The following is a 16,201-nucleotide window of genomic DNA, read 5'->3' on the forward strand; positions in this document are numbered from 1 at the left end:
TCAGCCACATTGGATTGGATTTTTTATTTTTATAACCATATGGTATTAGTTGTTATGTATATTTATTTAACAAAGTTTTAAATGTTATCCATTTATCCTCTGTATTTTTATTAGAGAATACTTTGTCCCAATTTATGTTATTTAAGGATTTCCTTAAATCGTTGAATTATAGAGGTTCCCTCTGTCTCACACACACACAGCCCCTCCCCGGTATCTTTATATACAGATATATAATATTATAGAGAGGTTCCCTCTGTCTCACACACAGTCCCATCCCCAGCACCCTATATTCAGATATATAATATTATAGAGGTTCTCTCTGTCTCACATACACACAGCCCCTCCCCAGTACTTTATATACAGATATATAATATTATAGAGAGGTTCCCTCTGTTGCACACACACACACAGCCCCTCCTCAGTACCTTATATACAGATATATAATATTATAGAGAGGTTCCCTCTGTCTCACACACAGCCCCTCCCCAGTACCTTATATAAAGATATATAATATTACAGAGAGGTTCCCTCTGTCTCACACAGACCCCTCCCCAGTACCCTATATTCAGATATATAATATTAGACAGGTTTCCTCCGTCTCACACACACAGACCCTCCCCAGTACCTTATATACAGATATATAATATTGTAGATAGGTTTCACACACATACACACAACCCCCTCCCCAATAGAGAGGTTATGACTCACACACACACACACACACCAGTTCCTGCTGCCTCACATAAACACAGACAGTAATTAGTACAGTATATAAAGAGCTTATGTCTCACACACACCAGTTCCTACTGCCTCACATAAACACAGTATCACACATACACAGACAGTAATTAGTACAGTATATACAGATATATAATATTATACAGAGGTTATGACTCTCTCACACACACCAGTTCCTGCTGCCTCACATAAACACAGTCTCACATATACACAGACAGTAATTATTACACTATATACAGATATATAATATTATACAGAGGTTATGACTCACATACAGACAGTAATTGATACGCTATATACCGATATAGACAGTAAATAGTATACTATATACAGATAGACAGTAATTAGTACAGTATATACAGAGGTTATGACTCTCTCACACACACCAGTCCCTGCTGTCTCACATAAACACAGTCTCACACATACACAGACAGTAATTAGTACAGTATATACAGATATATAATATTATACAGAGGTTATGACTCACACACAGACAGTAATTGATACGCTATATACCGATATAGACAGTAATTAGTACACTATATACAGATATAAATAGTAATTAGTACACTATATACAGATATAGACAGTTATTAGTACACTATATACAGTAATTAGTACAGTATATACAGAGGTTATGACTCTCTCACACACACCAGTTCCTGCTGTCTCACATAAACACAGACAGCAATTAGTACAGTATATACAGATATATAATATTATACAGAGGTTATAACTCACACACACGCCAGTTCCTGCTGCCTCACATAAATACAGTCAGTAATTAGTACAGTATATACAGATATATAATATTATACAGAGGTTATGACTCACACACACCAGTTCCTGCTGCCTCACATAAACACAGTCTCACACATACACAGACAGTAATTAGCACAGTATATACAGATATATAATATTATACAGAGGTTATGACTCTCACACACACGAGTTCCTGCTGCCTCACATAAGCACAGTCTCACACATACACAGACAGTAATTAGTACAGTTTATACAGATATATAATATTATACAGAGGTTATGACTCTCACACACACACCAGTTCCTGCTGCCTCACATAAACACAGTTTCACACATACACAGACAGCAATTAGTACAGTATATACAGATATATAATATTATACAGGAGTTATGACTCACACACAGACAGTAATTGATACGCTATATACCGATATAGACAGTAATTAGTACACTATATACAGATATAAATAGTAATTAGTACACTATATACAGATATAGACAGTTATTAGTACACTATATACAGATAGACAGTAATTAGTACAGTATATACAGAGGTTATGACTCTCTCACACACACCAGTTCCTGCTGTCTCACATAAACACAGTCTCACACATACACAGACAGTAATAAGTACAATATATACAGATATATAATATTACACAGAGGTTATGACACACACACACACCAGTTCCTGCTGCCTCACATAAACACAGTATCACACATACACAGACAGCAATTAGTACAGTATATACAGATATATAATATTATACAGAGGTTATGACTCACACACGCACACACACCAGTTCCAGCTGCCTCACATAAGCACAGTCTCACACATACACAGACAGTAATTAGTACAGTATATACAGATAACAGAATTTATGCTTACCTGATAAATTACTTTCTCCAACGATGTGTCCGGTCCACGGCGTCATCCATTACTTGTGGGGAAATATTCTCCCCCACAGGGAAAGGCAAGGAGAGCACACAGCAAGAGCTGTCCATATAGCTCCCCCTCTGGCTCCGCCCCCCAGTCATTCGACCGACGGTTAGGAGAAAAAGGAGAAACTATAGGGTGCCGTGGTGACTGTAGTGTATAAAGAAAAAAAACATTTTCAACCTGATTAGGAAACCAGGGCGGGCCGTGGACCGGACACACCGTTGGAGAAAGTAATTTATCAGGTAAGCATAAAATCTGTTTTCTCCAACATTGGTGTGTCCGGTCCACGGCGTCATCCATTACTTGTGGGAACCAATACCAAAGCTTTAGGACACGGATGAGGGGAGGGAGCAAATCAGGTTACCTAAATGGAAGGCACCACGGCTTGCAAAACCTTTCTCCCAAAAATAGCCTCCGAAGAAGCATAAGTATCAAATTTGTAGAATTTGGCAAAAGTGTGCAGAGAGGACCAAGTCGCTGTCTTACATATCTGATCAACAGAAGCCTCGTTCTTGTAAGCCCATGTGGAAGCCACAGCCCTAGTAGAGTGAGCTGTGATTCGGTCAGGAGGTTGCCGTCCGGCAGTCTCATAAGCCAATCGAATAATGCTTTTCAGCCAGAAAGACAGAGAGGTAGCAGTAGCTTTTTGACCTCTCCTCTTACCAGAGTAAACGACAAACAAAGATGAGGTTTGTCTAAAATCTTTTGTTGCTTCTAAGTAGAACTTTAAAGCACGAACAACATCTAAATTGTGTAATAAACGTTCCTTCTTTGAAACTGGATTCGGACACAGAGAAGGAACAACTATTTCCTGGTTAATATTCTTGTTGGAAACAACTTTTGGAAGAAAACCAGGCTTAGTACGCAAAACAACCTTATCTGAATGGAAAACCAGATAGGGTGGATTACATTGCAAAGCAGATAATTCAGAAACTCTTCTAGCAGAAGAAATAGCAACCAAAAACAGAACTTTCCAAGATAATAACTTAATATCTATGGAATGTAAAGGTTCAAACGGAACCCCTTGAAGAACTGAAAGAACTAAATTTAGACTCCAAGGAGGAGTCATGGGTCTGAAAACAGGCTTGATTCTAACCAAAGCCTGAACAAAAGATTGTACATCTGGCACAGCTGCCAATCGTTTGTGTAACAAGACAGATAAAGCGGAAATCTGTCCTTTTAGAGAACTAGCTGACAACCCTTTATCCAAACCTTCTTGGAGAAAGGAGAGAATCTTTGGAATTTTAATCTTACTCCAGGAGAATCCCTTGGATTCACACCAGCAGATATATTTTTTCCATATTTTATGGTAAATCTTCCTAGTCACAGGTTTTCTGGCTTGGACCAGAGTATCTATCACAGAATTCGAGAACCCACGCTTTGATAAAATCAAGCGTTCAATTTCCAAGCAGTCAGCTGCAGAGAAACTAGATTTGGATGTTCGAATGGACCTTGTACTAGAAGGTCCTGTCTCAAAGGTAGCTTCCATGGTGGAGCCGATGACATATTCACCAGGTCTGCATACCAAGTCCTGCGTGGCCACGCAGGAGCTATCAGAATCACAGAGGCCTTCTCCTGTTTGATCCTGGCTATGAGCCTGGGAAGGAGAGGAAATGGTGGAAACACATACGCTAGGTTGAACGACCAAGGCGCCACTAATGCATCCACTAGAGTCGCCTTGGGATCCCTGGATCTGGACCCGTAGCAAGGAATCTTGAAGTTCTGACGGGACGCCATTAGATCCATGTCTGGAATGCCCCATAATTGGGTTAACTGAGCAAAGACCTCCGGGTGGAGTTCCCACTCCCCCGGATGGAAAGTCTGACGACTCAAATAGTCCGCCTCCCAGTTGTCTACTCCTGGGATGTGAATAGCGGATAGATGGCAGGAGTGATTCTCTGCCCATTGGATGATCTTGGTTACTTCCTTCATCGCTAGGGAACTCTTTGTTCCCCCCTGATGATTGATGTACGCAACAGTCGTTATGTTGTCCGACTGAAATCTTATGAAACTGGCTTCCGCTAGCTGAGGCCAAGCCAGGAGCGCATTGAATATTGCTCTTAGTTCCAAAATGTTTATCGGGAGAAGCGACTCTTCCCGAGACCATAGGCCCTGAGCTTTCAGGGAGTCCCAGACCGCGCCCCACCCCAAGAGGCTGGCGTCGGTCGTGACGATGACCCACTCCGGTCTGCGGAAACTCATTCCCTGAGACAGGTGATCCTGGGTCAACCACCAGAGAAGTGAGTCCCTGGTTACCTGGTCTACTTGAATTTGGGGAGACAAGTCTGTATAGTCCCCATTCCACTGATTGAGCATGCACAGCTGTAATGGTCTTAGATGAATTTGAGCAAAAGGAACCACGTCCATTGCTGCGACCATTAGTCCTATTACTTCCATGCACTGAGCTATGGAGGGTTGAGGAATAGAATGAAGAACTCGACAAGCGTTTAAAAGCTTTATCTTTCTGACTTCTGTCAGGAAGATCTTCATTTCCACAGAATCTATTATTGTTCCCAGAAAAGGAACCCTTGTGGACGGTGACAGTGAACTCTTTTCTATGTTCACCTTCCACCCGTGAGATCTGAGAAAAGCCAACACAATGTCTGTGTGGGCCCTTGCTTTGGAAAGAGACGACGCTTGGATTAGGATGTCGTCTAGATAAGGTGCTACAGCGATGCCCCTCGGCCTTAGGACCGCTAGAAGGGACCCTAGCACCTTTGTGAAAATTCTGGGAGCGGTGGCTAAACCGAATGGAAGAGCCACGAACTGGTAATGTTTGTCCAGAAAGGCGAACCTCAGGAACTGATGATGAGTTTTGTGGATTGGGATATGCAGATACGCATCCTTTAGATCCACGGAAGTCAAATATTGACCCTGCTGGATTGTCGGCAAGATTGTCCGAATGGTTTCCATTTTGAAGGATGGAACTCTGAGGAACTTGTTTAATATCTTTAAATCCAGAATTGGCCTGAAAGTTCCCTCTTTTTTGGGAACCACAAACAGGTTTGAGTAAAAACCTAGACCTTGTTCCCCGGAGGGGACTGGGTTTATCACTCCCATCTTTGATAGGTCTCTTACACAATGTAAGAATGCCTGTTTCTTTATCTGGTCTGAAGATAAGCGAGACAGGTGGAACCTTCCCCTTGGAGGAAGTCCCTTGAACTCTAGCAGGTATCCCTTGGAGACTATTTCTAGCGCCCAGGGATCCGGAACATCTCTTGCCCAAGTCTGAGCGAAGAGAGATAGTCTGCCCCCTACCAGATCCGGTCCCGGATAGGGGGCTACCCCTTCATGCTGTCTTGGTAGCAGCAGCAGGTTTCTTGGTCTGTTTACCCTTGTTCCAGCCTTGCATGGGCTTCCAAGCGGGTTTGGGCTGGGCCGCGTTACCTTCTTGTCTAGCGGCAGTGGAGTTATTAGCCGGTCCGTTCCTGAAATTGCGAAAGGAACGAAAATTAGACTTGTTCTTAGCCTTAAAAGGCCTATCCTGTGGGAGGGCATGGCCCTTACCCCCAGTGATGTCTGAAATAATTTCCTTCAATTCTGGCCCAAAAAGGGTCTTACCCTTGAAAGGAATATTAAGTAACTTAGTCTTGGACGACACATCTGCCGACCAGGATTTTAGCCAAAGCGCCCTCCGCGCTACTATAGCAAAACCTGAGTTTTTCGCCGCCAATTTCGTTATTTGAAAGGCGGCATCCAATATAAAGGAATTAGCTAATTTTAATGCGTGAATTCTGTCCATGACTTCTTCATAGGAAGTCTCTTTCTGGAGCGACCTTTCTAGTTCCTCGAACCAAAAGGACGCCGCTGAAGTGACAGTAATAACACACGTAGCTGGTTGAAGGATGAACTCTTGCTGAACAAAAATCTTTTTAAGCAATCCTTCCAATTTTTTATCCATAGGATCTTTGAAAGCGCAGCTGTCCTCTATAGGAATAGTGGTGCGCTTCGCTAGTGTTGAAACAGCTCCCTCAACCTTCGGGACCGTCTGCCATGCGTCCCTTCTAGGGTCTACTATGGGAAACATTTTCTTAAATATAGGAGGTGGGGCAAAGGGTACACCTGGCTTCTCCCACTCCTTTTCCACTATGTTCGCTACCCTTTTGGGTATTGGAAAGGCGTCGTCGTGCACTGGGACCTCTAAAAATTTGTCCAATTTGCACAACTTCTCTGGTACTACCATAGAATCATAGTCATCCAGAGTAGCTAATACCTCCTTTAGCAAAGCGCGGAGATGTTCTAGCTTAAACTTAAATGCTACTATATCAGGTTCTGCCTGTTGAGAAATTTTTCCTGAGTCTGAAATTTCACCCTCAGACAGCCCTTCCCTCACAGTCAATTCTGATTGATGTGAATGTAAAATAGATAAAGCATCGTCAGCGTCTGATTGTTCATCCCTTTTATCTGTATTTAAAACTGAACAATCACGCTTTCTCTGAAATGCTGGCAGTTTGGATAAAAGATTTGCTATAGAATTATCCACTACTGCTGTTAATTGTTGCATAGAAATAAGCACTGGCGCGCTAGGTGTCGCCTGCGCGGGCAAAGCTGGTGTAGGCACAGAAGGAGAGGATGTAGAACTATCCCCACTACCTTCATTAGATAAATCATCTTGGGCAACATTATGAAATGTAACAGAGCTGTCCTCATTTTGTTTGGACGCTATGGCACAATTATCACAAACACTCGAAGGGGGAACCACATTTGTCTCTACACACACAGAACATAGGTTATCTGATGGCACAGACATGTCAAACAGATTTAGGCAGGCAAACAATGCAATAAAAACGATTTTAAACAAAAACGTTACTGTCTCTTTAAATAATAAAATGACACACTTTATTTCTGAATGTTCAAAAAACTATGAAGGCAATATCCAATTTTTCTGAAATTTGGACCCCAGTGTCTTAATGCTTAGAAAGTATTGCACAGCAAATATGGAGACTCTAGCTCTTAAAACAAGCAAACCGGAGCTAAATGTTGGATTTAACCGTTTTTATACACCACAATCCCAGCTACAGCATGCTGTAGCTTTTTACCTTCCTTAGGGGTCAACCATCCACAGAAATAAGCCTTCTGGAGTCACTTTCTGAGCCACAGGACCCTCTCACATAAGACTGCATGCACTGCCTTAAAATCTACTGCGTAGCTGAAGTGCTAAAATGAGGCCTCCTCCCTCAGTACACTAGAGTGAAGGGGCCTTCCTGACTAGATTTAGGTGTCTAAAGCAAGCCAGATCAATAAAAAACGTCCCCAAGTGTAAATGAGCTTATAAAACATTTCAATTGCCATCATATTGTAATAAAAACCAATCGATTTGGCCCCTAACAGTGTCTACCAGCATAAAAATCAAAAAGGGGAAGCCTGTTATCTTTTTTTACTGAGGTGAAAGAAAAATGGCTTACCGTTTTCCCTGAGGGGAAAAATGACTGTCATCTAGCATTAGCCTGTGTTGTTAGAAGGAGACTAGTTATACCTGAAGCAGAAAAGTCTGCAAACTGTTACCCCCAACTGAAGTTCTCTGGTTTCAACAGTCCTGCGAGGTAACAGTAGTTACTTGTGCTAAAATCATAGCCCTCTTAAACAGAAATCTTCATAACTTTTCTGTTGTAGAGTAAATAGTACAACCAGCACTATTTTAAAATAACAAACTCTTGATAGAAGAATAAAAAATTACAACTAACACCACAAACTCCTCACCATCCCCGTGGAGATGCTACTTGTTCAGAGCGGCAAGGAGAATGACTGGGGGGCGGAGCCAGAGGGGGAGCTATATGGACAGCTCTTGCTGTGTGCTCTCCTTGCCTTTCCCTGTGGGGGAGAATATTTCCCCACAAGTAATGGATGACGCCGTGGACCGGACACACCAATGTTGGAGAAATATAATATTATACAGAGGTTATGACACACACACACACACACCAGTTCCTGCTGCCTCACATATATACAGTCTCACACATACACAGACAGTAATTAGTACAGTATATACAGATATATAATATTATACAGAGGGTCTGACTCACATATACACAGACAGTAATTAGTACAGTATATACAGATATATAATATTATACAGAGGTTATGTCTCACACACATCAGTTCCTGCTGCCTCACATAAACACAGTATCACACATACACAGACAGCAATTAGTACAGTATATACAGATATATAATATTATACAGAGGTTATGACACACACACACACCAGTTCCTGCTGCCTCACATATATACAGTCTCACACATACACAGACAGTAATTAGTACAGTATATACAGATATATAATATTATACAGAGGTTATGACTCACACACACACCAGTTCCTGCTGCCTCACATATATACAGTCTCACACATACACAGACAGTAATTAGTACAGTATATACAGATATATAATATTATACAGAGGTTATGACTCACACACACACACCAGTTCCTGCTGCCTCACATGTATACAGTCTCACACATACACAGACAGTAATTAGTACAGTATATACAGATATATAATATTATACAGAGGTTATGACTCACACACACACACACACCAGTTCCTGCTGCCTCACATATATACAGTCTCACACATACACAGACAATAATTAGTACAGTATATACAGATATATAATATTATACAGAGGTTATGACTCACACACACACACACCAGTTCCTGCTGCCTCACATGTATACAGTCTCACACATACACAGACAGTAATTAGTACAGTATATACAGATATATAATATTATACAGAGGTTATGACTCACACACACACACCAGTTCCTGCTGCCTCACATATATACAGTATCACACATACACAGACAGTAATTAGTACAGTATATACAGATATATAATATTATACAGAGGTTATGACTCACACACAGTTATTAATACACTATATACAGATATATAATGTAATTAGTACATACAGTATATACAGATATATAATATTATAGAGAGGTTATGGCTCACACACAGAGTAATTGATACACTATATACAGATATAGACAGTAATTAGTACAGTATATACAGATATATAATATTATACAGAGGGCCTGACTCACATATACACAGACAGTAATTAGTACAGTATATACAGATATATAATATTATACAGAGGTTATGTCTCACACACATCAGTTCCTGCTGCCTCACATAAACACAGTCTCACATATACACTGACAGTAATTAGTACATTATATACAGATATATAATATTATACAGAGGTTGACTCTAACACACACACACCAGTTCCTGCTGCTTCACATATACACAGACAGTAATTAGTACAGTACATACAGATATATAATATTATACAGTCATGACTTACAGACAGTAATTAGTACACTACATACAGATATATAATGTAATTATTGCAGTATACAGAGATATAGACAGTAATTTGTACAGTATTTACAGATATATAATATTATAGAGAGGTTATGGCTCACACACAGACAGTAATTAATACACTATATACAGATATAGACAGTAATTAGTACACTATATACAGCTAAAGACAGTAATTACTACATTATATACAGATACAGACAGTAATTAGTATACTATATACAGATATAGACAGTAATTAGTATACTATATACAGATATAGACAGTAATTAGTATACTATATATAGATATATATTATACAGAGGGTCTGACTCACATAAACACAGACAGTAATTAGTACACTATATACAGATATAGACAGTAATTAGTACACTATATACAGCTAAAGACAGTAATTACTACACTATATACAGATACAGACAGTAATTAGTACACTATATACAGATATAGACAGTAATTACTAAACTATATACAGATATAGACAGTAATTAGTACAGTATATACAGATATAGACAGTAATTAATACATTACATACGGGTATTTATCAAGATACAGAGACGGAATTGTTCATGTTTACCTCCGTGAAGCCTTTCAGAACTGAGACGGTAACAGCAAGTTCCCATCCAGCTAAAGTACCTGTGATATCATGAGTCACATGACTGCTGCAGACCACAGGAAGTATTAGGGCGGGACATCAATGAATGTCCTACTTGTTGATAGTTTTACTGTTTGAGCGCCATAGACATGTGACTACTTTGTGTACTTGCATTTGGTTCTTTAGCTTATTAGGATCAAGCTGCTACGGTATCTGCTCTCAATATAGTGGTTTAATCATTATGTAATGTTAATCTATATATCTGTCTTTCTAGTCTCTAATGTGTGTCAGTCTCAGAATGAGCAACTCTATAGTAAATTATAGTAATAAATATAAATATATAATAAGTTTATGTGTCAGTTTATATGTGTCAAAATGAGCATCCTTTTAATATGTATATAATGTACTGAGAGGGTGTATATGTGTATATAATGTACTGAGAGGGTGCTGTGTGTATATATAATGTACTGAGAGGGTGCTCTGTGTGTATATAATGTACTGAGAGGGTGTATGTGTGTGTGTGTATATAATGTACTGATAGGGTATGTGTGTATATAATGTACTGAGAGGGTGCTGTGTGTGTATGTAATGTACTGAGAGGGTGCTGTGTGTATATATAATGTACTGAGAGGGTGCTGTGTGTATGTATATAATGTACTGAGAGGGTGCTGTGTGTGTATATAATGTACTGAGAGGGTGTATGTGTGTATATAATGCATAGTTGCCAACATTTAAAAAAAAATTCCAGGGACACTTTGCAGCAGAGCAAGCAAGCGGGTTACTGGAGTATTGACGACCTACTGTTCAACTGCTCCACCCACTCAGTTCTGCAATCAAAACACACCCATTTGAAAGTAATAGAATAATTTAGACATATGTGAACCCATTCAATAATAATAATATTCCATTAGGTATTAATTATATTTAAATAATACACTATATCTATTTATCATCTATCTATCTGTATATATATATATATATATGTATGTGTGTGTATATATATATATATATATATATATATATATATATACATACATATATATATATATATATATATATATATATATATACAAACAACAAATGTTGTGCAAAAGAGATTTTCAGGGACATTTCCAGGGACAAAAAAAATCCAGGGACAAACAACAAAATCCAGGGACTGTCCCTGAAAATCAGGGACTGTTGGCAACTATGTATAATGTACTAAGAGGGTGCTGTGTGTATGTATATAATGTACTGAGAGGGTGCTGTGTGTGTATATAATGTACTGAGAGGGTGCTGTGTGTGTATATATAATGTACTGAGAGGGTGTATGTGTGTATATAATGTACTAAGAGGGTGCTGTGTGTGTATATTTAACAGACATCCCAAGTCTCCCTGAAGTTCAGGGAGTCTCCATGATTGTAATAGGGGCTCCCTGATGCCAGCAAATGGAGTGCAATCTCCCTGAAACTCCAAGTACTATGATCCAATGTGGCCCAAATCCGCAAAAGTGTTTCTTTAAGGAATGCCTTTAGTTGCTGGGACGTTATAGAACCCTCAAAGCATGCACCAGTAACCAAAAAGCCCCCACTTATTTTAATAAAATAAAACACAAATACTACCTTATTTACTGCACGTAATTAAACTTCGTATACTAAAATATTTGAGCATTCAACAAGCGTACGATCACTGGAAAATAGGTTTGTTGCATGTGGTTGTGCAATAAAGCTACTTTTTTTTAATGTGACTTTAGTGGGAAGCTACTTTAATGCTAAGTCTCTATCATATTTAGGGTTTCAAGGTGTCCAATATATAACTGGGATGGGGGGGTGGCGGCGCAATAGCGGGAGAAGCCACCTCCCTGAAATGAGTTTTTGATGGTTGGGATGTCTGATTTAATGTACTGAGAGGGTGCTGTGTGTATATATAATGTACTGAGAGGGTGCTGTGTGTATATATAATGTACTGAGAGGGTGCTGTGTGTGTGTGTGTATAATGTACTGAGAGGGTGCTGTGTGTGTATATATAATGTACTGTGAGGGTGCTGTGTGTATATATAATGTACTGAGAGGGTGCTGTGTGTGTATATAATGTACTGAGAGGGTGCTGTGTGTGTATATATAATGTACTGAGAGGGTGATGTGTGTGTATATAATGTACTGAGAGGGTGTTGTGTGTGTATATAATGTACTGAGAGGGTGCTGTGTGTGTATATAATGTACTGAGAGGGGGCTGTGTGTGTATATAATGTACTGAGAGGGTGCTGTGTGTGTATATATAATGTACTGAGAGGGTGCTGTGTGTTTATATATAATGCACTGAGAGGGGGCTGTGTGTGTATATAATGTACTGAGAGGGTGCTGTGTGTGTGTGTGTATATAATGTACTGAGAGGGTGCTGTGCGTGTATATATAATGTACTGAGAGAGTGCTGTGTGTGTATATATAATGTACTGAGAGGGTGTATGTGTGTATATAATGTACTAAGAGGTGTCAGGATAGGTTAAGTCCAGAGTTAGACCCAAATGCTAGAATGAAGTTTGTAAACACACTAGCACTGTGAGTATATTCCAGGACCTGACCCTGCGACAGCTACAGTAAAATACTTACTGAAAAAAACTGGAAGTTGGCACAGCAGGGTCAGGAGAAGAAACTTTGTGTAGATAAGGTTAACCAAAAGAGTAATCAAGCAAGCAATATCCAGCAACGAGTAATCAGGCAGGTAGGGGTTAACCAGAAGAGTAATCAAGCAAGCAATGTCCAGCAACGTGTAATCAGGCAGATAAGGGTTAACCAGAAGAGTAATCAAGTAAGCTATGTCCAGCAACGTGTATTCAGGCAGTTTAGGGTAAAACAGTAGCAAGCAAAGTTCCAGCAACGTATAATCAGGCAGTTAGGGGTTAACCAGTAGAATTATCAAACAAGCAAAGTCCAGCAACGTGTAATCAAGCAGTTTGGGGTTAAACAGTAGAATTGTCAAGCAAGCAATGTCCAGCAGCGAGTAATCAGGTAGTTTGGGGTTAACCAGTAGAATTATCAAACAAGCAAAGTCCAGCAACGTGTAATCAGGCAGTTTTGGGTTAAACAGTAGAATTGTCAAACAAGCAGTGTCCAGTAACATGTAATCAAGCAGTTTGGGATAAATCAGAAGATTAGTCTAGCAAGCAAAGTTCCAAATATCAGGTATCAGGCCGGTAGGGGTTAAGCAGGATTGAAGCAAACAAGCCGGTAATTCAAATAAGACCAGAAGTTCAGAAAAGTACTCACAAGCCTTACGGCGTTTGCGATCAGCAAATCGTTTATACTTTTGGGAAGAGAGGAGAAGAACTTCCCGAATCTTCTTCCAGTGTTTACAGAGATTCTTCACAGTTCGATCTGCTCCAGGAACTCCAGAACCCCCAGAAGACATAGGAAAAGTTCTAGGCGCAAATCCATAGGCTGCCTTGAAAGGGGAAGTCTGTAAAGAAGAATTGAAACGGGAATTGTAAGCAAGTTCTGCTAAAGGAAGAAGTTGAGACCAATTGGAGTGCTGATGATTAACATAGTGCCTGAGATAGGATTCAAGAGATTGGTTTACCCGTTCAGTCTGACCGTTGGATTGAGGATGATGGGCAGTAGATAGAGAAATGGTAACTCCAAACTGTTTGCATAGAGATTTCCAGAATCTAGAGACAAATTGAACTCCTCGATCAGAAACAATGTCCAAAGGAAAACCATGTAATCTGGTGATATGGAGTATAAATAGGTCAGCGAGTTTCTGGGCAGAAGGTAATCCAGGTAAAGGAACAAAATGAGCTGCTTTGGAAAATCTGTCTACCACAACCCATATGGTGTTGTTTCCGGCAGAATTAGGAAGGTCAGTAATAAAGTCCATGGAAACATGAGACCAGGGATAATATGGAACAGGTAGAGGTTGTAAGAGTCCAAGAGGTAAACAAGAAGACTGTTTATTAGAAGTACAGGAATTACAAGCTGCAACATAATCCTTGACATCTTTGACCATAGAAGGCCACCAAACATGTTGTTTAAGTTTCCACAAAGTATTACGTACTCCGGGATGTCCAGACAAAATATTATCATGAGCCCAACGAAGAAGTTTGAGGCGGAATTCTGTAGGCACAAACAAGATCCCAGGAGGTATGTTATAGGAGGAAGGAATTGAGGCTTGAGCAGACTGTAATGCTTGGAAAGGAAAAGTAGACAACTGAGCTAGAACTTTAGCAGGACGGAGAATGGGTTCAGAATCCAATAATGTAGAATCAGAAGCCAGGAATTGTCTGGATAAAGCATCCGCTTTAGTGTTCTTAGAACCAGGAATATATGAGAGGACAAAATTAAATCTGGAGAAGAATAGAGCCCATCGGGCTTGACGTGAGTTGAGACGTTTAGCAGTATGAAGATAAAGAAGATTTTTATGATCTGTGAGAATAAGAAATGGTTGAACCGTGCCTTCAAGCAGATGTCTCCATTCTTCCAAAGCCATCTTGATAGCTAACAGTTTTTTGTTACCTACGTCATAATTCAGTTCTGAAGAGTTAAACTTCTTGGAGAAGAACCCCACAGGCAGAATTTTGCTAGTAACAGGATTTCGCTGAGAAAGTACAGCCCCAGCAGCAATCAAAGAAGCATCCACTTCAAGGATGAATTGGAGACTCGGAACTCGATGGCAAAGAATAGGAGCCGAAGTGAATGCAGACTTCAAAGATTCAAAGGCCTGTAAGGCTTTATCAGACCAATGCTTGCAATCCTGACCTTTCTTAGTAAGAGCAGTAAGAGGTGCCGAGATGTTAGCAAAGTCCTTTATGAATTTACGGTAGTAATTGGCAAACCCCAGAAATCTCTGAAGAGATCTTAAGGAAGTTGGTCTTGGCCAGTCTATAATAGCCGACAGTTTATCAGAATCCATCTTAAATCCAGACGGTGAAATGATGTAGCCCAAGAAATGAATGGATTCTTGATGAAAAGAGCACTTTTCAAGCTTGGCAAAGAGAGAATTTTCACGTAACCTCTGGAGTACTAGTGAAACATGGTGAACGTGATCCAGTAAAGTGCGAGAATAAATCAAAATATCATCAAGATAGATAATGACGAATTGATTAAGATAGTCCCTGAATATTTCATTAACAAAATGTTGAAAAACTGCAGGGGCATTGCATAACCCAAAAGGCATAACTAAATATTCATAGTGTCCGAACCTAGTGTTGAAGGCTGTTTTCCACTCGTCCCCTTTACGAATCCTGACCAAATTATATGCCCCGCGAAGATCCAATTTGGTAAAGATGGAAGCACCCTGGTGACGATCAAACAATTCAGGAATGAGAGGAAGGGGATAACAATTCTTGATTGTAATCTGATTAAGAGCACGATAGTCAATGCAAGGACGAAGACCTCCATCTTTTTTTTCAACAAAGAAAAAACCTGCTCCTACCGGAGAGGAAGAAGGGCGAATAAAACCTCTGGCCAAATTATCCTTGATGTATTCTTCGAGTGAAACATTTTCTTGACGAGAAAGTGGGTATGTTTTACCCTTAGGAAAAGGTGCTCCAGGTAGTAGGTCAATGGGACAATCAAAGGTCCGGTGTGGAGGTAATATTTCAGCATCTTTCTTAGAAAAGACATCACAAAAAGAATGATATTGTACAGGCAAGGAATCAGGAATGTCCAAAACTGCCACAACTGTACTAGAAGGTTTGGGAGTATTCTGAAGACACTGTTTAAAACAAGAAGGTCCCCAAGTAACAAGTTCCCCTTTAGACCAGGAAAAGACCGGATCATGAAGCTGAAGCCAAGGAAGTCCCAAAATTAAAGGAAACTGAGGAGAAGAAATAATGTCAAAACAGATGGTTTCCGA

This window comes from Bombina bombina, chromosome 7, assembly GCF_027579735.1.
Source record: "Bombina bombina isolate aBomBom1 chromosome 7, aBomBom1.pri, whole genome shotgun sequence".
In the NCBI taxonomy this organism is placed as follows: domain Eukaryota; kingdom Metazoa; phylum Chordata; class Amphibia; order Anura; family Bombinatoridae; genus Bombina; species Bombina bombina.